Source organism: Narcine bancroftii, chromosome 8, assembly GCF_036971445.1.
Source record: "Narcine bancroftii isolate sNarBan1 chromosome 8, sNarBan1.hap1, whole genome shotgun sequence".
Taxonomy (NCBI): Eukaryota; Metazoa; Chordata; class Chondrichthyes; order Torpediniformes; family Narcinidae; genus Narcine; species Narcine bancroftii.
Window position 1 is genome coordinate 27,700,980 of NC_091476.1, and position 23,144 is coordinate 27,724,123.

A 23,144-nucleotide genomic window follows, 5' to 3' on the forward strand; every position below is an offset into this window, starting at 1 on the left:
ACAGAGAATGGCCTCCAATTAAACAATTTCCTGCAAACGACACAGCTATCCCCTGTCCCAACTTAGATATACAGAAAAGAAACACAACTTAATGGCCAATAAGACCTTAACAGGTGCCAGCAATGCCATAGTGATCCCCCTTTAAGATTGCAATCAATATGTTATATTCATTTTCAATATAAAAGTTCTAATAAATGTATAATCTCATTCCTTGCAGAGGTTTATGAAGGAGAATTGCTCTCCAAACACCATTGCTGCACAAGATTTCTTGCAGACGATCCTCCTTACCCTCCCTTAAAGTTGAGTACCCCCTTCTCTTTCTATATAAAACCACAAGACATCAGAGCAGAAATAGGCTATTCAGCACAGCGAGTCTGCCCTGCCATTTAATCAGAATTTATTGTCATGAACAAATCATGAAATTTGGTGATTTGAGGGATATCATATAACCATCTTACAATATTACTTTTAAAAAATAGTGCATGAAAAGTGAAGCAGCATCTTTGGTTCATTAATTATTCAGGAATCTGATGGCAGCAGGGAAGAAGCTGTCCATGTGCCGTTGAGTGCTTGTCTTTAGGCTCCTGTACCTTTTTCCTGATGGTAGCAGGGTGAAAATAGCATGGGCTGGGTGGATAGAGGCTGCTTTTATAAGACACCGCCTCATGTAGATGTCCTCAATGGAGTGAAGTTTAGAGCCTATGATGTTGCAGGCTGAGTTAACATCCCTCTGGAGTATATTCTTGTCCTGAGAGTTGGCACCTTTGTACCAGGCAGTGATGATGCCAGCCAGAATGTTCTCCACAGTACACCTGTGGAAGTTTACAAGAGTTTTTAGTGACATCTCACTAAGTATAGCCGCTGACGAGCCTTCTTTGTGATTGCATCAACGTGGAGACTCCAGGACAGATCGTCCGATATGTTGATAGCCATGAATTTAAAGTTCTTTACCCTTTTCCACTACTGAGCCCTTGATGAGGACTGAGTTGTGTTCCACTGACTTCCTCCTGATGTCCACAACCATCTCCTTGGTTTTTCTGACATTGAGCGCAATGTGGTTGTCGTTACACCATTGAACGAGCTGATCCATCTCCCTCCTGGACGCTTCCTCATTGCAGCTTGTGATTCTGCCGACAACTGTTGTATAATCATCAAACTTGTCGATGGCAGTGGATTTGTGCCCGGCCACAGTCGTGGGTATATAACGAGCAGTGGGCTTAGCACGCATCCTTGGGGTGTTGTGTTCATAATCAGGGGACGTTGTTTCCATTCGTACTGACTGTGGTCTTCCTATGAGAAAGTCAAGTCATAAGCTGATCCACTTTCCCACTCAGCCCCACTTCCTGGCCTTCTCCCCATAACCACAGATTCACCACCCCATGGCTAAAGAAATTACTCCACATATTTGTTCTAAGTCAGCACCTTTCAATCCTGAAGTTGTGCCCTCTTGTCCTAGAGTCTCTCCCACCATAGAAAATAATCTTTCTTTATTTACTCTGTCATACTGCAGAAATAGTGACTAAAGAAAAAATGCCAGGGAATACAAGCTTTGCTGATCATTGGAAATGGAAATACATAATCCAACCTTTGGCTACACCCTTATGTAAACTACAGAAAGATCTGTATACACCTAACAAATTCTCCAACTGACATTTTATTAATCAATCAGCATTTTACTTACAAAGAATTGATGAAATTCAATTTTTTAAAAAAAATTTGGGTAAATGTGATCTTTCCGGCTTGGTCTGGAGAAGTAATGTAGAAAACAGCAGACCAGATGTGAAGATTCATAGTGGTCTGCTATTTAGTAACCTCACACTCCTGAGAAAATAACCCAGCCTCCATCCAGACAGCAAGTAGGAATAAAAGGAAGTGGAAGGAAAGAAGGTAACAGATTTCCCATTCTGCCAGGTTGTCATTAAGAAATTTGATGACATTACCAATTTTTCCATTCACCAATCTTTCCATTAATTAATTTGCTTTATCACCATGAAAATTGAATTGCTTAGTGACTAAGCAAATGCACCACACCAACACAAATCAAACATTACAAACACATTTAGAAATCAAATCACCTACATGTTTTTGTCTGGCACCATTAATTGCCTGTAGTGTGGATTGTGGAGGGTCATGTGACCTCTCTGTCTGGAACTTGGTGGGAATGTAGATTGTGGGGATGATGTAACCTCTCCATCTAGAACCTGATGGGAATGTGGATTGTGGTGGGGGGTTCATGAGACCTCTCTGTTTGGAACTCGGTCAGAAGTTGCATCACCTGCCGATCAAGGTTGGATTCTGCCTGCACATTGGTGCACACCTGGTCATTGACCCTTTTGATCATCGAGTCATTGTCTGTGCCAGACCCTCCAGTTTACTGTAATATAAAGTCCACCATGTGCGGTAGCTCTTCCTCTTTTGTATTTTGGACCAGATATAAACCCTCCTGTGGACAATGCTGGAGGGGTCATCATTAAGGTGTGCACTACACAGGGATCAGGGCTGTTGTCGTTATAGATAACATCCAAGCCATGCCCACATTAGAAAAAAGGAACAGTGGGTAGCGTATTGTAGCCCTTGCTCATGATAAGTCTGTATTAACAGTTGCTAGTATCAGTAGCATTAAGTCCGATATGGCTGGGTTGTTCTGTGCTTGTAAGAGTGTAAGCAGTTGCTGGCATCAGTAGTGTTAAGTCTGATATGACTGGTTGCACTATGTTGTGTGATTGAGTGCACATGCTTGTGTAATCCTTGTTGTAATCCCCTCACCTGTGTTTCAATAAAGATTCTTTCTGCATCAGCCCATGTCTAGACTCGCTATTCTTTGAACCCACCGAACTTTTCCCTTCATAGTGAAAACAGTAATAGAATGAAAAGAATTGGTGGAAGATTATGGACTTTCAAAGGAGAATAACATAATTAGCCTTGGGGAAAAAAAACTCCACTACTTAGGGAAGGTGACTGTGGATTACAATTGGCTCAACAGGAACAACAGAAATCAGGTCTAATTAGTCATCTGAAGAACTTATTCTTTGTCCATTGATCTGTTGCCATTCCCCCATCGAGATGATACAACAATCTATGGAGGACAACGGTTATAGAAATAATTCACAATCACTGGTAGCGAGCTGTACAGCAGAAAACTCTTCAGACTCCAAGTATTCCACCCCTTCCTACAGCATGCAACTTTTTCCTTATATCAGGTAATATCTAGGTTAATTTATTCCTACCCCCTCTGCAGCAAAGATTCCAATTCTAGGCCATCCTCTGAAAGAGTAGCTGATCTATTGGCTGCCAGTGTGAAGTTGACTAATCATATGGCTTCATATACCCTACTTTCTTGCTGTTCCTACACTGCCTGACTTGTATTCTACTTATTATTTGTTCAAACTTCGAAAGGAGATGAAGAGACAAGTGTTTTCTGTGTCACTAGTGATCAAAACCACAATGATTAATGTGCAATAATGACCTGCATTAACTCTTCTTTTACATAGGGCTAATTGGTGTTGGTGCAGCCAGTCACAAAATTTAATCAATGCTGATGTGCCCAGCTAATGAGCTATGAAGTGGGACTAACTGACTTTAAAAAAAATCTGCAAATAAAAAAAAAAGCATGCTACCAACCAAAAAGTGCAGACTAATTGTGAAACATCGACTCCTGCATCCTTTTTTAGAGGTTAGCAATATGTCCATCTGTGTTGTTCCATGCAAAAGCAATGAGAACTGCAGAAACATTTTTGTCCAAACTTCATATTTATTCCTGATTTTTTTAAAAATCCAGTAAATCCTGATAAAGTCCAAGATCAACGGAAGAGTTTTTAAAAATGTCCTCCCCTCCCCCAATGGTCATTCAAGTCTATCACTATGCATGGTCACAATAGAATCACAGCAGATGCAGCACACGGTGAAGACAGCTGAAAATCCCACAAGCTTCTCTGGTGTTACACTCTTTCTAAAAATACTCAGCATATCATCAAGTGTTAAAACAGCTCTTATTTTTAAACTCTGTATTGTCAGTATATGGTGAGGCATTTCATGAATTGGTTTATACATTTTAAATACCACAGGTACTGTTAGAAAACTATCATTCAAATCAACATAGAGAAATGATCCCACAATTAATAGTCTGCAATTTCTTTTCCAAAATAATAGTTGTTATTGTATGCCATTCATGACAGATATACTGTACTTACATATCTGCCTTCCTTGATGTAAGAATTTTCCATAACCATTACCAATGACAGGTGAACAAAGGAATTACTTTTAAACATGTTGACATCTTGTACCAAAAACCTCATCCTGGCCTTCCTTTTCAAAGATTAATTTACATACTCTGACATTTAGTGCCTTCATATCAAATCTATAACATTAGAATTTGATCTCTCCCACCAAAAAACTGCAACTTTGCTCTTATCGATGCATGCAAGTTGAACTAGATTCTGGCACTAATACTGCTAATGTTTTGATGCTATAGATGGCAGTGGAGGTCAAGCCATTGGGCAAATTTAAAGCAGAGGTTGATACATTCTTGATCAGTTTTGGCGTCAAAGTTTATGGGGAGAAAGCAGGAGAATGGGGTTGAAAGTAAAAAATAAATTAGCCATGATTTGAATGGCAGATCAGACTTGTTTGACTGAATGGCCAATTTATGCTCCCAAGTCTTAATGATCCAATTCTTTGTTGGTTTATTTGATTGGAGAAGATGGTTGGGAGATGGTGGGGAGGCCAAGAGGATGAGGTCTCCCCCCCCCCCTCCCATGATCATCCCCAATAATCATTAAGCATGGCAATGATGCCCTTACACATGCATTCATGTGTTATCTGTGGGTTTATCATGCCCCTAAGGCCAGAGCTGGATGAGGTCCTCACCCAGGAAGAGACATACAAGGCAATTGAACAACTGAAAAGTGGCAAAGCAGCAGGTATGGATAGAATCCATCCGGAAGTCTGGAAGGCTGGCGGCAAAACTATGCATGCCAAACTGCATGAGTTTTTCAAGCTTTGCTGGGACCAAGGAAAACTGCCTCAGGACCTTTGTGATGCCATCATCATCACCCTGTACAAAAACAAAGGCGAGAAATCAGACTGCTCAAACTATAGGGGAATCACACTGCTCTCCATTGCAGGCAAAATCTTCGCTAGGATTCTCCTAAATAGAATAATACCTAGTGTCGCCGAGAATGTTCTCCCAGAATCACAGTGCGGCTTTCGCGCAAACAGGTCTTTGCCCTCAGACAGCTCCAAGAAAAAGTGCAGAGAACAAAACAAAGGACTCTACATCACCCTTGTTGACCTCACCAAAGCCTTCGACACCGTGAGCAGGAAAGGGCTTTGGCAAATACTAGAGCGCCTCGGATGCCCCCCAAAGTTCTTCAACATGGTTATCCAACTGCACGAAAACCAACAAGGTGGGGTCAGATACAGCAATGAGCTCTCTGAACCCTTCTCCATTAACAATGGCGTGAAGCAAGGCTGCGTTCTCGCACCAACCCTCTTTTCAATCTTCTTCAGCATGATGCTGAACCAAGCCATGAAAGACCTCAACAATGAAGACGCTGTTTACATCCGGTACCGCACGGATGGCAGTCTCTTCAATCTGAGGCGCCTGCAAGCTCACACCAAGACACAAGAGCAACTTGTCCGTGAACTACTCTTTGCAGACGATGCCGCTTTAGTTGCCCATTCAGAGCCAGCTCTTCAGCGCTTGACGTCCTGTTTTGCGGAAACTGCCAAAATGTTTGGCCTGGAAGTCAGCCTGAAGAAAACTGAGGTCCTCCATCAGCCAGCTCCCCACCATGACTACCAGCCCCACCACATCTCCATCGGGCACACAAAACTCAAAACGGTCAACCAGTTTACCTATCTCAGCTGCACCATTTCATCAGATGCAAGGATCGACAACGAGATAGACAACAGACTCGCCAAGGCAAATAGCGCCTTTGGAAGACTACACAAAAGAGTCTGGAAAAACAACCAACTGAAAAACCTCACAAAGATAAGCGTATACAGAGCCGTTGTCATACCCACACTCCTGTTCGGCTCCGAATCATGGGTCCTCTACCGGCATCACCTACGGCTCCTAGAACGCTTCCACCAGCGTTGTCTCCGCTCCATCCTCAACATTCATTGGAGCGACTTCATCCCTAACATCGAAGTACTCGAGATGGCAGAGGCCGACAGCATCGAATCCACGCTGTTGAAGATCCAACTGCGCTGGGTAGGTCACGTCTCCAGAATGGAGAACCATCGCCTTCCCAAGATCGTGTTATATGGCGAGCTCTCCATTGGCCATCATGTCAGAGGTGCACCAAAGAAGAGGTACAAGGACTGCCTAAAGAAATCTCTTGGTGCCTGCCACATTGACCACCGCCAGTGGGCTGATATCACCTCAAACCGTGCATCTTGGCGCCTCACAGTTCGGCGGGTAGCAACCTCCTTTGAAGAAGACCGCAGAGCCCACCTCACTGGCAAAAGACAAAGGAGGAAAAACCCAACACCCAACCCCAACCAACAAATTTTCCCCTGCAACCGCTGCAACCGTGTCTGCCTGTCCCGCATCGGACTTGTCAGCCACAAACGAGCCTGCAGCTGACGTGGACATTTACCCCTCCATAAATCTTCGTACGCGAAGCCAAGCCAAAGATTGTAATTCAAATGCAAATTTCTATGCATATCCCTATCAGTTGTTGCATAGGTAGTCAACAGTTGTGTTCACTAATTTATTCTCCCAACAGCGGAAGCTAAAATTTCTTATCCTTTCTAAAACATTCCTCTTCTTTTTCCAACCTTAACGTACATTAACCATCCACCACAACAGCCAGGATCTCCTGGTGGGTACTCAGCCCAATTCCACTTCAAATTCTCTTACTGACATGGTTGTGAATTTATTGCCAAATTGAGGCCACATGCAAATTAGAAGAACAATACCTAAAGTTCCATCTTGCTAATCTCCAACTGAACAGCATCAACAGCGATTTCTCAAATTTCAAGTAACCGTTCCTTTCCAGCTCTTTCCTCCTTGCTTTCCCTGATTCCTCGAGCACCTTTTCTAACATGCCCTCACCCTCTCAACCTGCCAGTCACCCATACATTTCTTAGCTCCAGGTCTTCATCTCCTTCCATGATTTACTATCCTCTCCTAACAGAGTGCATTTTCATTAGGCCTCTGCCTCTCTCCTGGCTTCGTATATTATTGCCATTCCACCCCCACACCACCTTCATCCCCCTCCCACCTGTATTCACATCACTCGTGCTCATCACTCAACTCTTTTACTCTGACTTTGAGCCTTTCCTTCCACTCCTCATAGATTTTTATACACAAAACTGTCCAATGCCTTCCACAGATGCAGAGTTCCTGCAGCATTTTGCATGTGGATCCATTATAACCACGACTAATCCAAAACTGCTCATAATATTTTGTGCCTGAAAAGCCCCAACTTCACATCCCTGCTCTTATTTTCTATTCCTCTTGAAATGAATGCCAGCACTGCATTTGCTTTCTTCACCGCAGGCCATTTAAAGCCTGTACAGAGCTGGAAACATTACACCCGGCTGGTTGGACCCTGCAGAGCAGCATTTTATCTCCGCTCTCCCAGGACCGCACCAGCAGCAATGCCGATGGTACAGCAGCACCACCAATTGTTCTTACATTTATTGCCATTTCTTTCTCCCCTCCCCAACCCTCCAAAAGGGTTCTTCCCTCTCCCATCTGTATTCTGCTTGTAAATATCTCTAACCTTGTTCAATAAAAGTTCAGTAGATATGGCTTCAATATCCTTTAAAGGAAATGAGTTCTGGATTTCCACTAACCTTCATATGAAGAAGTCTTTCATATTGCACCCGTGAAGGTCCAATCTCTGGTTTTCTGGTTAAGTTCTCTTAATCTTTCATCATCTCATAATTTCCTTCTTATCTTTTGATTTAATCGATCATCTTAAACAGTTGAATTAAAATTCCTCTTAATCTTGAACTAAGTGGATTCATTGCGTTCTTTTGGTTTAAGCCTTCTTGTCCTGATTTTATTTGCCCTGGATCCTCATTCTCTTTCCTTAAGTATTGAACCCTGAACTGAATATAATACTCCAGGTCCTGCTTAAAATCAGCATTCTATGGTGCAAATCCAAGAAATAATGGTCAGCCTCTTTACATACAAATAATTGTTTGAATCCTTCAAATCTTGTTTCTGGTCTACTTACAAAACAAAATTAAATAAAAATCTAGTATGTTCCATTGCTTCAGGAGTTTTTTCAAAATTCTTCATTCCCATTACTTTCCATCAATTGCGCTCACAAAGCTATGTGCCAAAGATTTTAGTTAAAATAATTTTGCCTGGTATATTAAGCTATTATAATAATAGCTCCATAAAAATTCCCCAAATTATATTAAGCATCAATGATATTTCGAACAAGATTAACTTTAAAAACCCCACCATAAGCATCACAGTGTGAGGAAAATCAATAAACGAGATACAAATGCACCGTAATGTTTAATCAGTTTCACAACATGACATATGAATGTCAAGAACACTGAAATAACTAAAAGTTGCAACTGTCTAAATTGCAAGTTTATGATAATGCAGCCAATCAAATGCTACAGATAAGTTTTTAATAATTGTTAATATAATGACTATAAGGGTGGCATGGTTTTAGCCCTGTTACAACACCAGCAACCCGGTTTTGAATCCAGCACTGTATCTTCTCCCCGTATCTGCGTGGGTTTTCCCCGGTGCTCTGGTTTCCTCTCAGCTTTCAAAACATATGGGGGTAATTGTTTAATTGGGTTATTTGGGTCACAGGCCGGAAGGGTCTGTTTCTATGCTGCATGTCTAAATTTTTTTAAATAGAGGCGGTGTAAAATGAATCATCAAGACATTTAAATTTACAGAACAAATCAATACTGCATCAAGAAGTTACTTCTGAAAATCAGTTGTGTTTTAAAAATTATAACATGCTTTTTCTATACAACCAAAGGCACCAAGCTCTGTAAAAGTACATTGCTCTCAAAAATCACTTAATGAGTTTCTCCATGTACACAAGTACAATGTACAATGAAATTCTTGCTTGGTGTATCTATGCAAGTTCTGATTTCATGCAAGTTTGCATCATCCATTTCAATGAATTTTCAGTGTCACTTTCAACTATGCCACGTGTTCCATGAATAAATTGGATTTCTTTAGCATCCTTCAGAAGTTTAAAATATCCCAAAACCATTTACAGACAAGTCACTTTTTCTGATATATGGACACTGTTGCATGGCCAATAATATGAACATCAAATTCCCACATATAAAGATCACAAAAATGTGCTTTATAGTGACATTACCTTAAATGCCCCACTACACAAGGAAGATCTACACGACTCTTCTTTATTAACTATACATGCAACAGAACAGAATATCCAAATCCCATATTCACAGCAGCCACAAAACCCCTTTAAAAATCATTTCCTAGCAATAAATCTCAATGAATACTTAACCTAAGCTACCTATCCAATGGATGGAATTTTAAATCATGCATTTTTTTTGTATCCCTTGATATACTTACCCCTTGAAGTATGCTCTGCATCACGAATGCAATTAACAGTTCTCGGAAGCAAGGTACATTCATTTCTGTTTTCATTTTCAAATTGGGATGTACCAAAACTTGCATTTTTCACAGAACTCATACACCAATCATCAACAGGTTTATCGATTAATGCTGACTTACTGAACTTATTGCTAAAGCTGTTGACATGTAAAATATACTTTCATTGCAAGAATAACCCTGTTTACTTTTGGGTAGCTAATAGGCACAATTTACATATCTTTTATGGAAGATCTAGGTAGCATAACAGTATCTGCAGTCAGTCCCTTCAAGGGTGCAAGTACTTACACACTCAATACTATGTTGGTAGAAGATATACATCTGATTATGAGGTACATAGCTGAATTTATTTGGCTTATCTACATCAGTGGAACAATAAACACTACCATTCACATTTATGTCCCCATAGATGGAAGAGCCTAAAGAAAATAAATTAATATTCTTTGGAGTTTAGGAGTTATTCCCCCCCCCCCCCCCCCCAACAATTGATCTTATTGAAACATGCAATATCCTTAAGAGGCAAGGCAGATACTGACATATTTCCACTACTGAAAGAATCTTAAATGAGGAGACACATTTACAAGATTAGAGGCCACGTGATTTAAAAATTAGCTGTGCAGGAACTTCTCCCAGAGGGCAGTGAATTCCTGGAATTTACTTCTCCAGGAGCAAATATTATGGTCTTGCAGTATTTAAAAAGAGTTTTGAAAGATCAGAGAATTGAAGATTATAGTCAACTGGCAAAGAGGGGATGAGACCATGAGCAGATCAACTGTAATAATATTGAACAGGGCAGGCTTGAACTGATTGGCTAACTCTCACTCCTATTTTCTTATGTTGGTTTAAAACAATACAAAATTCAGCCATGGTTCTTACATTGAATCACTATGTATTCACTACTGCTGTAAAATGTAGTCATGCATATAATTTGAAGAATAGAAAAAAATTAAATTGTAAAAAGCCTAAAAACAATACCTGGTCTCACACACTAAGAATGACTTCACCTGCCACGTGGATAAATAATGCCAGTAAATCATCTCTAACCCAAGTCCATTAAATTCTTCATCAAAGAAATTAAAGTACAATCAAGCCAATTGTTATTTTAGAGACATCATAATTATTTTCTGCCCCACAACTCTTGATTACAACTGTGTTAATAGAAGGAGCACAGGTCAAATATTTCCAGAAGGGAGTCAGAAAGATTCTACAAGCGAATCAGATCCTCTCACCATTCATAAATACAGTTCACAATGGCCTAGGGCAGGGGTGGCCAAACTTTCTTGACTTAAGAGCCACGTACGATAAACTTCAGATGTTTGAGAGCCACAAGACAGCTTATTGCAAGCCATGCCCCACTAAAACTACCATTATGAGCACTGGCTCGAGCGATTCCTGTCTCAGAAAACATATTTCCGTGAGCTGCACATTATACGTCAAAGAGCTGCCTATGGGCTTGTGAGCCGCGGTTTGGCCACCCCTGAGCTAGGCCAATAAAAGGTGAATTAACTTAATAGAAAAATAAAACATTTCAATATTTGTTTATTTTCTTAAAAATGGGCACAGTCTAATATTTTGAACAACAGCAAATAGACAAGATTTGATTCTATCCTTCACCGTTGCCTAACATCTGTTTTGGATCTGGAAGCTGTTTTACCTTGTGGTTCCATAGCCCAGGTAGGAAAATAATGTTTCTTTAAATTCAACTTGCTATAGTTATACCATTTTAACTGAAATGTGGCATCTTCAGCAACTCCTGACTAAAGGAGAAAAGATGGTTCTTTTGTAGACAGGAAACTTACCTTGTTTACATTTTTACGCTTTAACATGTTATGTAGCCACATGATTAAACAGAAGCCACTTTCGTTCTAATTAAACAGCAATATAGAGAGGCCTCCTCCACATCCAGCTTGCAATGTCATTGAGGCCTTTTCAAAAATACTTGTTCTTCAACTTAAAAAAACAAAAGATGTGTTGCACAAGTTTCTGATTAAAAAGAATACACTTTTAAATACTAATAAACACTACTCGTGTCTAATAGCTGATTCCCAAAAGTGTTTAGTCATCAAGTAAAAAAAATGTTTAGGGTGAAATAGTATTGTACATTGCATCTGCAAGCAGTAACTTCTCTTAACAATGGCATATCATAAACCAGCTATTTTCAAGGAATTGCTTCAAACATGGCTGGCTTGTCCATTAGTCATACCTACTCTCAAAAGAATTAATTCATGATGTAGGCTCAAGATATGATGAAGTCATATAGTGTAAAAAGAGGCCAATTGGCAAAATGGCCTGGAATAGGCCACAGCTCGTGAGCTACGCATAGCTCTCTGACTTATAATATGCAGCTCGCGGAAATAGGTTTGCTGAGACAGGAATCATTTGAGCCAGTGCTCATAATGGTAGTTTTAGTGGGCATGGCTTGCAATAAGCTGTCTTGTGGCTCTCAAACATCTTAAGTTTATTGTATGTAGCTTTTTAAAATATTTTATTTTTCATTTTTTCCATAAATATATTTGTACAGTCTTTAACTGATATCGCCTCCAACCGTGCATCTTGGCACATCACAGTTCGGCGGGCACCAACCTCCTTTGAAGAAGACCGCAGAGCCCACCTCACTGACAAAAGGCAAAGGAGGAAAAACCCAACACCCAACCCCAACCCACCAATTTTCCCTTGCAACCGCTGCAACCGTGTCTGCCTGTCCCGCATCAGACTTGTCAGCCACAAACGAGCCTGCAGCTGACGTGGACATTACCCCTCCATAAATCTTCGTCCGCGAAGCCACGCCAAAGAAACTTCTATACATTTCAAATATATATTAAATGTTTACAAACAAAACAAAAAAACATTCCCCCCACCCATTCTTAATTCTCTTTTCCTGGGATATCACAACTTTACATACATTGAAGGGTCAAGTTTTTACATTTGGACCCCTATATAATACAAGTATGGTTGCCATATCTTAATAAAAGTGTAATATTTAATATTTTAAGTTATACATAATTTTCTTCATCGGGGTACAACTACGCATCTCCCCAGCCTACCAAGCAATAGGTAGGAGAGAGTCAGACTTCCAGATGATTGCTATACACTTCTTGGCTATAGCCAGGTCCACCCTAACAAAACAAATTTGAAATTTAATCAGTTTACTGCTATCATATGTGCTGTTATGTTAAGCAAATTTGGCCACATCTGGTCTAGAAGATAGTCCTGCTGCTTCATGGCTCCACAATCCTAGGTTTAATTCTGACATCAGGAGATCTGTGCAAAGTTTGCACATTCTCTCCATGATGACATGAATTTCCTGAGTGTTCCAGTTTCTTACAACAACCCAAGGATTTATGGAGGTAAACAAGAAAATCTGCAGATGCTAGGTCTAGTGCAGTACACAAAAATGCTGGAGAAACTCAGCAGGTCATGGAGCATCCATAGAAAGTGAAAGGCAGTCAAGTTTCTTGCTTGAGCCCTCATTCAGGAGTGCTTATAATCACCCAGACACCCATTAACAAGGTGGAGTTAAGGGGAAGTGGAAGGAGAAGAAACACATGATAACAGGGGAAAGGTAATAGGTAGATAGATAGGACAGTAAAAGAGAAAGAAGCTGAGAAGTGACAAGGAGAGAGGGCAGTGAGCCAAGATAGCTCTCTGATAAGAGAAGGGGTTGAGGAGTTGAAGGAAGGGAGACAGAGGGATGAAGAAAAGAGAGACCTGGGGAGAGGGTTGGCAAAATGGCTCATTGGAATTGATGGATAGATGCCTGCTTTGGAGACAATGGATTGATTGGGATAGTATCTGTCACATTATGAAGAGCTGTTTATTTAGTTCCATTCATCAGATCTTATACTTTCTGTTTTCCAAGAATATATCCAATTCCATTTTGTAGGTTAATGGTGAATTTGCTTCGATCATCCTTTCATGCAATGTATTCTAGATCATTACAGCTTGCTGAACTGAAAATATTGCCAAATTTCCTTGCTTATTTTGTCAATTACCTTGTACACATGTCCTCTGGCTGTTAATATCACTTGTACAGCCTCTTTCTCATTGGTAAATAAATGGGGAATTAATCACAGTAGTCTACTTTCCACCTTGAGTTAGACTAGCTATTTAAATGTGAAAATACACTCAGAGTATCTGTTTCTTCAAATAGCTAACCTTTAGACCTTATTCTGGAGTAGAAGACAAAGTGAAACAAAGGCAAAGTAACATTTTCATTTCTTAACAGCAACCTTTTGTCATTAGACTGCAAGTCAGTAAGAAACCACCACATAGGTGCGCAAATATGAGCTACATCCACCCACCCCCACCCTCCTTTTTGTGAAACTTGAGCAATGGGGCTGGGGTAAACTGACCCACTAGGCATATAAAGGAGAAAGTGAATTGGAGGGTATGGCAGACAACGTGTTTTAATTTTTTAGTCTCATTTTCATTGTTTATCCCCTACCTTTTATTGTTTATTTAATACTTGGGGTCTGGTAGTACGTTGTTTTTCTTGTGTAATTGTGCATCTGTATAATTTATGGAAGAAGGGAGGGGAGGGAATAAGGGAGAGGGGAAAATACTGGACTCTGTGAATCATATTGTGTGGAAGGAAAATGTACTATATTGTTTGCTTGGATCACCATAACTCTTATCATAAAGGCTAGCCCAAAGAATTTAAACAATTTTTCATCCTCCAATTTTCTCATTTTATGGGTTTCATAAGTCAACCTGTGGCTCGCCCAATGCGTATTCAAGCCAGAAGTAATGATAGGTAATTTGATTCAGATTCCATGATGATCAGGTCCAATAATGTTCTTGGCAGGAATCAAATGTACACTCTCCAGTATGATTCCCTAGATAGCAACAATAAGAGTGAAGTCTGGGTAGGTTGTTAGCAACCCAGTTCAGTAATAAAATCTGCAACATTTTAATGTGATTTTAGTCACTGGGAAAATCATCTACAAGAGGAAGTGTCAAGAAAGAAGCCTCTATCCTCAAGGTCCCCATCATCCAGGCCATGCTCTCTTCACTCTGCTACCATCAAGAAAAAAGGGCAGGAGCCTGAAGACGAGCACTCAGCGGCATAAGGATTGCTTCCTCCCCTCCACCAACAGATTCCTGAATGAACACTGTACCACAGACACTGCCTTATTTTGACTTTTCCTTGTAGTTAAAAAAAAAATTATTTTAAGGTGGCTTATCTAAATATTTGCACCGTGATGCTACTGCAAAATAATGATGTTCATGACAATAAATTCTGATTCTGAAATCAAGAGTGGAAAATCTATCCATTTGCACTGTAATTAAAATATTTAATGTGGCTTGAATTTTATGATTATGGCAATCAAAATTAGGGAGCAGGAGATATTGTAAGAGTAGAAAGCTGAAGACAGCAGTATGAAGATGTAGTTCAAGCATGGAACAAGGCTTTAACTTGTTGAGTGTTTCATTGAGCCAATCCAATCCCTTCATATCAAACATTCTTCAACCTCAATCTTTTATTTTCAAGAGTTGTATCCTCCCTTTCCTAAATAGCTTTGATATTCCTCTCATCTACTATTAATTTGTTCTTCTAAACTACTGATTCTCCTCCAAATATTCTCAAAAGGTTGTCAAGTGTCAGCAACAATTCAAGAATTTCCTCTCAGACCATCTCTAGAAGGATTTCTAAGATCACCTTCAATGTTAAAAGATATTCTATGTGACACACATTAGGTTTAATATTGCTCTGCCATGGCCTTCCCTAGAATTTCTGTATGGTTAACAACTGTAAGCTATGGTAATGATTTCTATTCCCAACACACTCAGCCTTCTCTGCCAAAATGCCTTAACTACATCCTTAGCTTACTCAATTACATCCTTATCTTGTCAAAATAAAACCAGGTCAATAGCCATACAAGAAAATTAGACGTTTTTTTTTTCTTCATTGCCACATCTACCCTAAGCTATTTGATGTTCAATTATCTCTTCCAAATTCTGGCTGAGACCACCTTATTTGGTTACTTGCACAACCTTTATAATTTATAATATTGGAGAAACTCAGATGGGCAAACAGTGTACTTTAGATAGCAAAGATACATACCTTTATCAAGATATGAACAAAATGTGGGTAGGTGCCCATAAAAAAATGGTGGGGGAGAGGGGCAGAGGGAGGAGTGCAGTCCCACAGGCAAAAGGTAATAGGTGGATATGGGAGGGAGGGCACACCAGCAAAAAAAAGTTGGGGGGGGGGATGGCTCTGTAAATGGACAGCTGTAGGAAAAAAGAGGGATGGGGAAGAGGGAGAAATGGGAAGTAGGCTAGTAGAAATCATATGTTAATGCCATCAAGTTGGAAAATATCCAGATGGAAAATTAGATGTTGCTCCTCCAATTTACAGGTGATTTGGGTTTGCCCTGATGGAAAATTATAAATTTAAACACTGGTCTGAGCAGTGACATGGATTCATTCTAGTTTGCCTATCATAGAAACAGGCCTACGGCAGATGCCATCTCACTGGCTCTACACAAAACCCAGGAACACCTAGACAGCAAAGGTGCATACATCACGATGCTCTTTATCAATTACAGTTCAGCATTTAACACCATCATCCCCTCAAAACTGATCAGCAAACTCCAAGACCTGAGGGTCAACACCCCATTGTGTAATTGGATCATGGATTTCCTCACCTCCAGACTACAATCAGTGAAGATTGGTAAAAATCTCTTCCACAATCTCTATCAGTACCAGAACACCACAGGGCTGTGATCTTACTTCCCTGCTCTATTCACTTTACACCTATGACTGTGTAGCTCAGTATGACAATAAAACCATCTACAAATTTGCCGACAATACCATGGTGCTGGGTTGTATAAAGGAAGGGATGTCAGCATACAGGAGGGAAATTGAAAACCAACAACAACCTTGCACTCAATGTCACTAAAACTAAGGAGCTGATTATTGACTTCAGGAAAGGAAAGCCAGAAGTATACGATCCAGTGATCATTGGAAGAAAATTAGAGGTGGAAAGGATGAGCAAATTCAGGTTCTCAGGAGTCATTACCTCAGAGGATCTTTCCTGGACCTAAAACACCAATGGCATCATGAAGAAAGCACAACAGTGCCTCTACTTCCTCAGGAGTTTGTGGTTTGGTATGTCACCAGAAACCCTGGCAAATTTCAACAGAGGTGTGGTGGAAAGTGTGCTGATCAGTTGCATCACTGTCTGGTATGGGAACACCAATACCCCTGAGTGCAAAGACCTCCAAAAGGTAGTGGACACAGCTCAAACATTACAGGAAAAATCCTCCCCACTAATGAGTACACCTATATGGAATGCTGCCATTGGAGGGTAGCATCAATCATCAAAGACCCACACCACCCAGCACACCCTATATTCTCTCTGCTGCCATCATGAAAGAGGTATAGGAGCCACAAGATTCACACCACCAGGTTCAGAAACAGCTGCTCTTCCTCCACCATTAGACTCCTCAACGACAAACTCAATCAGAGACTCATTTAAGGACTCTTTCTTGTGCACTTTATTGATTTTTTTCTCTCTGCATTGCACAGTTTGTTCACATTTGTTATCTGTTTACAGTTCTTTTATTTGTTTACATGTTTTTTAAAAATCAAAAAACTGAAAAATTAGAGCTGAATGGGAAAGATCACAAGGTCCTTTGAGGCATTTTTTGATCATGAGCCAAGATTAACAGTTCATCTTAATCCATCACCAAGGCAATCTGCTTTCCAGTCAGTTATCTCAAACCACATCCAATCTTATTGCTTTGATGCAGTCAATATTTTATGTTCAACTTCTCTAACATTCTTCTAACCTCATCAATTCCACCAAAATTAAAGGTACAAAGAATCCACAACAGGACAGGATCAGTTTCAAATTCCTTATAGTCATCTTCGAATCTATCCATTCCACTTGTTCAACCTACTCCATTCTGAAGTCCCATTGTTCAAACTTAACTTCTCCAACACAGTTTTACTATTATTTTCATCTATTACCTCTTCATCATTTGCAAAAAGATCATTATATTCTTAGACTTTAAAATTCTTCACTTTGTGGCCTTTCTTTCCACTTTTGAACTTTTTTTTTCCTTTTGACTACTGCTTTGGCTATTTCTTCTACTTTTTGCTGTCTTTAAAACTCTCTTTTAAGATATTCAAGTGCTTTTAAATATGTGGTATTGTTTTCAAATAAAATAAATAAGGAACATTTATGACTCACCATTGCCAAGTAAGGCTCTTTGTTTGATATATTCAAGTCATATTGTAGACATTCAACATAGAACAATACCACATAGGGAAAGTCTTTTGGTCCGTGTATCTATGCCAAACACATTGTCCCTATCAAACTAAAAATCTGATGCTTGCACTTTATACACATCTCTCTAGCTCCTTCATATTCCAATGTCTATCTAGTATGACTGCTTCCACCACTTCCAGACACCTAGCTCTCTCTCCCTACAATAAAATATGTCCAAGTCCCTGCTCCCCCTTATCTTAAAGGCATGTTCTCAAGTGTGCAACGCTTTTACCCTGGGGAAAAGATTCCAACTGTCCACCCTATCAATGCCTCTCATTATTTCGTCAACTTTTGCCAAGTCTCCCATCAGCCTCCTGTGCTCCAGAGAAAACAACCCAAGTTTGTCTAATATCACCCTATAACACTGGCCCTTTAAACCAAGGAGCAGCCTGATAAACCTCTTCTGTACCCTTTCCAAAACTTCCACATCCTTCCTGAAATGGGGTAACCAGAACTGCACTCAGTATTCCAAATGCAGCCTAAGCTAAGTTTCATACAACTGCAACAATATGCCTTCCTTCCTTACTTTATACTCAATGCACAGCCCAATGAAGCCAAGCATTCCATATACCTGCTTTACCACCTGATCCATTTACATGGCCACTTTCAATGAGCTATCCACCCGGACCCCATATCCTTCTGCATTGGGGGAGGGAACACTTTGTTGAGTACCTTTGTTCTGTACACTGGAACAGCACAGATCCAAGCCAGCTACATCTCATTCACACACTGACCTGTCTGCCCATGGGCTTGTAGATCACCTATAAATTGAAGGAACAACATCTCCTGTTCCACTTTGGCAGTCTCCAACCAGAAGGGATCAATATCACCACCAGTTTCCAATAATCCCCTCCCCCTTTCTATTATCCCACTGACTCCTTTGTTTCTCTTTTCAACCAGTGGTTCTCAATTTTTTTCCTCCTCACATATACCAGTTTAAGTAATCCCTTACTAACCACAGAGCATCTATGCCACACTGGTATGAATGAGGGGGAAAAAAATGTTGAGAACCACTAACCTATACCTACCTTCCTCCAGTTCTCCACTCTGTTCCTCAGACAGCACCTTTCTCAGACTTCTGGTCCATTCTCCTATCTCAGCCCCTTTCCTTTCTTCCACTGGCATTCCTGTAAGCCTGTGTTGCTTCTTCCCACCCCCCACCTTCTTAGTCAAGTTATTACCATCTGATTGCACAAGTACAACCTGATGAAACAGCTTTTCAGCATTTGCCCTGATGAACAGCTGAGGCCCAAAATGCCAATTGCTTTGTATGGATGCTGCATGACCTGTTGAGTTACCCCAGCACTTTAGTGTTTCTCGACATGTTAGTACTTTTAAGTGCCCTGCCATTTACACTTTTCATTTATCTTGTATTTAACTTCCTAAAATTCAACATCTGACACTTCTCCTGATTAAGCACCAACTGACCACATATGTAACTGATTTCTACCCCATATATTCTTCAAGAGCTCTCTACTCGAGTGGTTCTCAACCTTTTTCTTTCCACTCACATACCATTTTAAGTATTCCCTATGCCATAGATGCTCTGTGATTAGCAAGGGATTGCTTAAAGTGGTATGTGGGTAGAGAGAAAAAGTTTGAAAACCACTGTTTTAATCATACCTAATTGACTCGTTAAGTGCATGCTTTCATAACTCCAAAGGAAATGGGCCAATAAGAACTTTTCTCAAGCAAAGTATTTCAGCCACAATTGGGTCTAGAGCAGTGATTCTCAACTTTCCCTTCCCACTCACATACTGCCTTAAGCAATCCCTTACTAATCACAGAGCACCAATGGCATAGGGATTACTTAGAGTGGTATGTGTGTGGAAAGAAAAAGGTTGAGAACCACCGTACCCTTCCACAATTCCACCAATCTTTGTGTCATCTGCAAATTTACTCATCTGCCCACTTTTGGATCCAAGTCATTTATACATAATCCCAAACAACAGGTCCCCCAACATCAATCCCTAAAGAAAACCACTGGTTGCAGGCCTCCAGTCTGACATAACAGCCTTCCCCAGTACCTTCGGTCTTCCGTGGACCAGCCAATTTCATACCCGAACTCATGCACCTTCTGAGTCAGCCTGTCACGAAGGACCCGGTTCAAACAGTCTCGGAGTAAGTCTGCAGTCGCAGTGGTTGAAGTAAAAAAAGAAACCATAACGCTGGAGAAACTCAGCAAGTCAAACCGTGTGCTTTATGTCGCAAAGGAGAAAGGGCTTGAGCCCTTCGTCGAGGTATTTAGTGTTTTCCATAAGGCATAAAGTCCTCCTGATCTCCCAAATCCTTGCTACCTTCCAAAGAACATCCGACCTCTAGCTCTGCAGCAAGACGTAAATGAAAGTCTTGGTACCAAGTGCGAGACAATCACCTTATATATCTTTTTTTTTAAAGTTAACATCCTAGATTCATGCACGCTGACATTTTTCGTGTTTTCTTTTCTGGGGAGATCGATCCCCGAACTGGAGATGAATACGAAAGCCTATCCGATCGGGGCAATGCCTCGAGAGCCACCCACAACTCTCCCGAGTGCCCTCAACAGCTCCACTGCAGACAAACGTGGAGAGAGAGGAATAAGATCACCTGCCAAATAGGTTCAGGCAACAAGACCAATGACTCGAGTCGCTTCAAAAAATGAGGTGACCATCCTGGACCATGTCCTGTCCACTGAACACACGCGGCTGATCAACAGTGTGGGCGCTTGCCCCGCTGGAGCCCTCGGAGAAGAAGGCTTAACATTTTAAAGAATAGATGTATTTGAAGCTGAATTAAATAAGCTTGCTGGAGGCATCGGATTATTTCGCTCTTAAATATTACCCGGGGTTCCCATGGAAACAAGAACGTGAAGGCGGAAAGCGAAGGGACCAAGTGGGTGATGCTGCAGTAAACGAGACCCCCTCGGAAACACACTCGGCTGAGGCATTGGTGAGCTTTAAAGATACATAAAATAGCCTTTAGTCTCTCGTTAATGAAGACAAAAGAGGGCCAGAAACAGACCGTACGTACCTCACACGTCACGCCTTCCAGTGCGCTCCCGAGCAAACCCCGCACCCCAGCTCCGTGCGGGCGGGCCGGCCGGCGGCGCCCGCCCACCTGCTGCGATGGACGGCCGCCGCAGCCAATGGGCGCGCCGAGGCTGATCCGCCCGCCGTTCATTGGCGCGCATCGAAGTTCCAGTTTGGTCGTCATGCGTGCAGGACATTCTCCATCGGAATGATTCGAGGGTGGTCTTTTTTTAAACCCCCCCCCACCCACCCCGAACTGTCAGGTCGGCGGGGCGCCGATGGCGGACTACAATGCCAATCCGGTCCGTGGGATCCCCACCAGCTCGCTGCACGAAATGGGAAGGCGGCACCTCCGCACTCCTCCGTCTCCTTGGAAACGGCTGCTCCCGGCCACGACTTCTGTGAAACTCGGTTGAACGTCACGGCGATTGCATTTCATGTCAGAGCGGAATTATCAGGGCAAAGTGAGAGGGGAACCTTGGTTTTCAGGCCACATGGGGTGGGGGGGGGATCGGCAACACGGAGCAAATGAGGGAGTTGAAGGGTATAAAAATAGAGGGGGCGACCTCGAGAAAGAGGTCAGGAAGGCTAGAAGAACGTTGCTTCGGCAGACAACGTGCAGGAAAAGCCTAAGGGTTTCTACAGGTATATTAAAAGCAAAAGAATAGTAAGGGACAAAATTGGACACCATATGTATCCAGCCAAAAGTGATGGGGGAGAATTTTTTTTCCTCATCAGTCGTCTTTCCAAGAAACTGGCAGTCGTGGGAAGTCAGGAAAACACCCAGTGAGGTCATTGGAACCTATACAGTTTAAAGAGGAGGAAGTCATTGCTGTCTGAATAAGGGTGGATAAATCCCTAGGGCCTGGAAGGAGGACAGTGTCAGAATTCCAGGGGCTCGAGCAGAAATATTTAAAATGTCCTTAGCCATGGGTGTGGTGGGTAGTTCACACTGTTTTGTTGTTTTAAAACCTCCAAAAGTAACCCTGGAAATTATAAGACGATGAGCCTGATGTCCGTAGTAGGTAAGTTTTTGGAAGGTGTTCAAAGAGATCATGCATACAATTATTTGGAGAGCCAGGGACTGATTAGGGATAGTCAACATGGCTTTTAGGGTAGCACAGTTGGCATAGTGGTTGGGGCAATGCTTTTACAGCGCCAGCAATTGGGACTTTGCTGTTTGAAAGAGTTTGCTTGGGTTTTCCCTTGGGGCTCCGGTTTCCCTCTACCATTTGAAATGTACCGGGGGCGGGGGGGGGGGGGGGGGGTAGGTTAATTGGGCAGCAAAGACTCATGGGGTGAAAAGGCCTTTTACTGTACTGTATGTCTAAATTTAATTTATATTTGTGTGAGGTAGGTTGTTTTTAACCAACTACCAAGAAAGTTGACAAAGGAAAGGCTGTGGATGTTGTCTATATGGACTTTAGTAACACCTTTGACAAGGTCCTGCATGGGAGGTTCAGATGCTCAGTATTCATGGTGAAGTAGTAAACTGGATTCCACAGAGGTTGGACCAGAGAAGCCAGAGAGTAGTGGTGGATCATTGTTTCTCAGACTAGAGGCCTGTGACTAGTGGTGTGCCTCAGGGTTTGGTGCTGGGGCCATTGTTGTCATCTATATCAATGATCTGGATGATAATGTGGTATATTGGATCAGTAAATTTGAAGATGACACTAAAATTGGAGGTGGTGTGGGCAGCAAAGGTTTTCAAAGCTTGCAGAAAGATACAGACCAGATGGAAGAATGGGCTTAGAAATGGCAGATGGAGCTTACTGCAGGCAAGTGTGAGATGTTGCATTTTGGAAGGACAAACCAAGAAAGGACATGCACGGTTATTGGTAGGGCATTGAGGAGTGCAGTAGAACAGAGGGATCTGGGACTACAGATATCAATTCCCTGAAAGTGGTGTCATGGGTAGATAGGGTTGCAAAGAGAGTTTTTGGCATATTGGCCTTTGTAAATCAGAATTGAGTATAGCATTTTGTATGGTAAAGTTGTATAAGACATCATTGAGGCCAAATTTGGACAAGATCGAGTTTGGTTGGAAAAAAATCTAGTAACCAAGTTTTGTGTACAGGGAATTATCAGGCTTGATACAGAGCAAACTGTAATCATACTGCTGGTTAGAGTAACAGCTGTACAAGTACAGTCTGGAGAAAGTTACTTTTTGTAAAGTGTCAAACACAGTTATGTTTTACATTTCACTCACCAGAGTATAGTTTGGCGCATTTGAAAATACCAAAAATTGTGAGCATTTTCCATTTATCTTCAGGATGAAACA

The 23,144-nt window shown here is 41.3% G+C and overlaps 1 protein-coding gene across 5 annotated transcripts in view; it reads right to left on the reverse strand.

Moving 5' to 3' along the window:
• LOC138740546 (transmembrane gamma-carboxyglutamic acid protein 3) overlaps window positions 1-20,942 on the reverse strand; it is a 42,414-nt gene extending 21,472 nt beyond the window's left edge. For all 5 annotated transcript variants that reach the window (XR_011342982.1, XR_011342980.1, XR_011342983.1 and 2 more), the window contains exon 1: window positions 20,865-20,942. The gene's annotated coding sequence lies outside the window, so the exon portion shown is untranslated. The remainder of the gene's footprint in view (window positions 1-20,864) is intronic.
• Window positions 20,943-23,144: the final 2,202 nt, after the last annotated feature.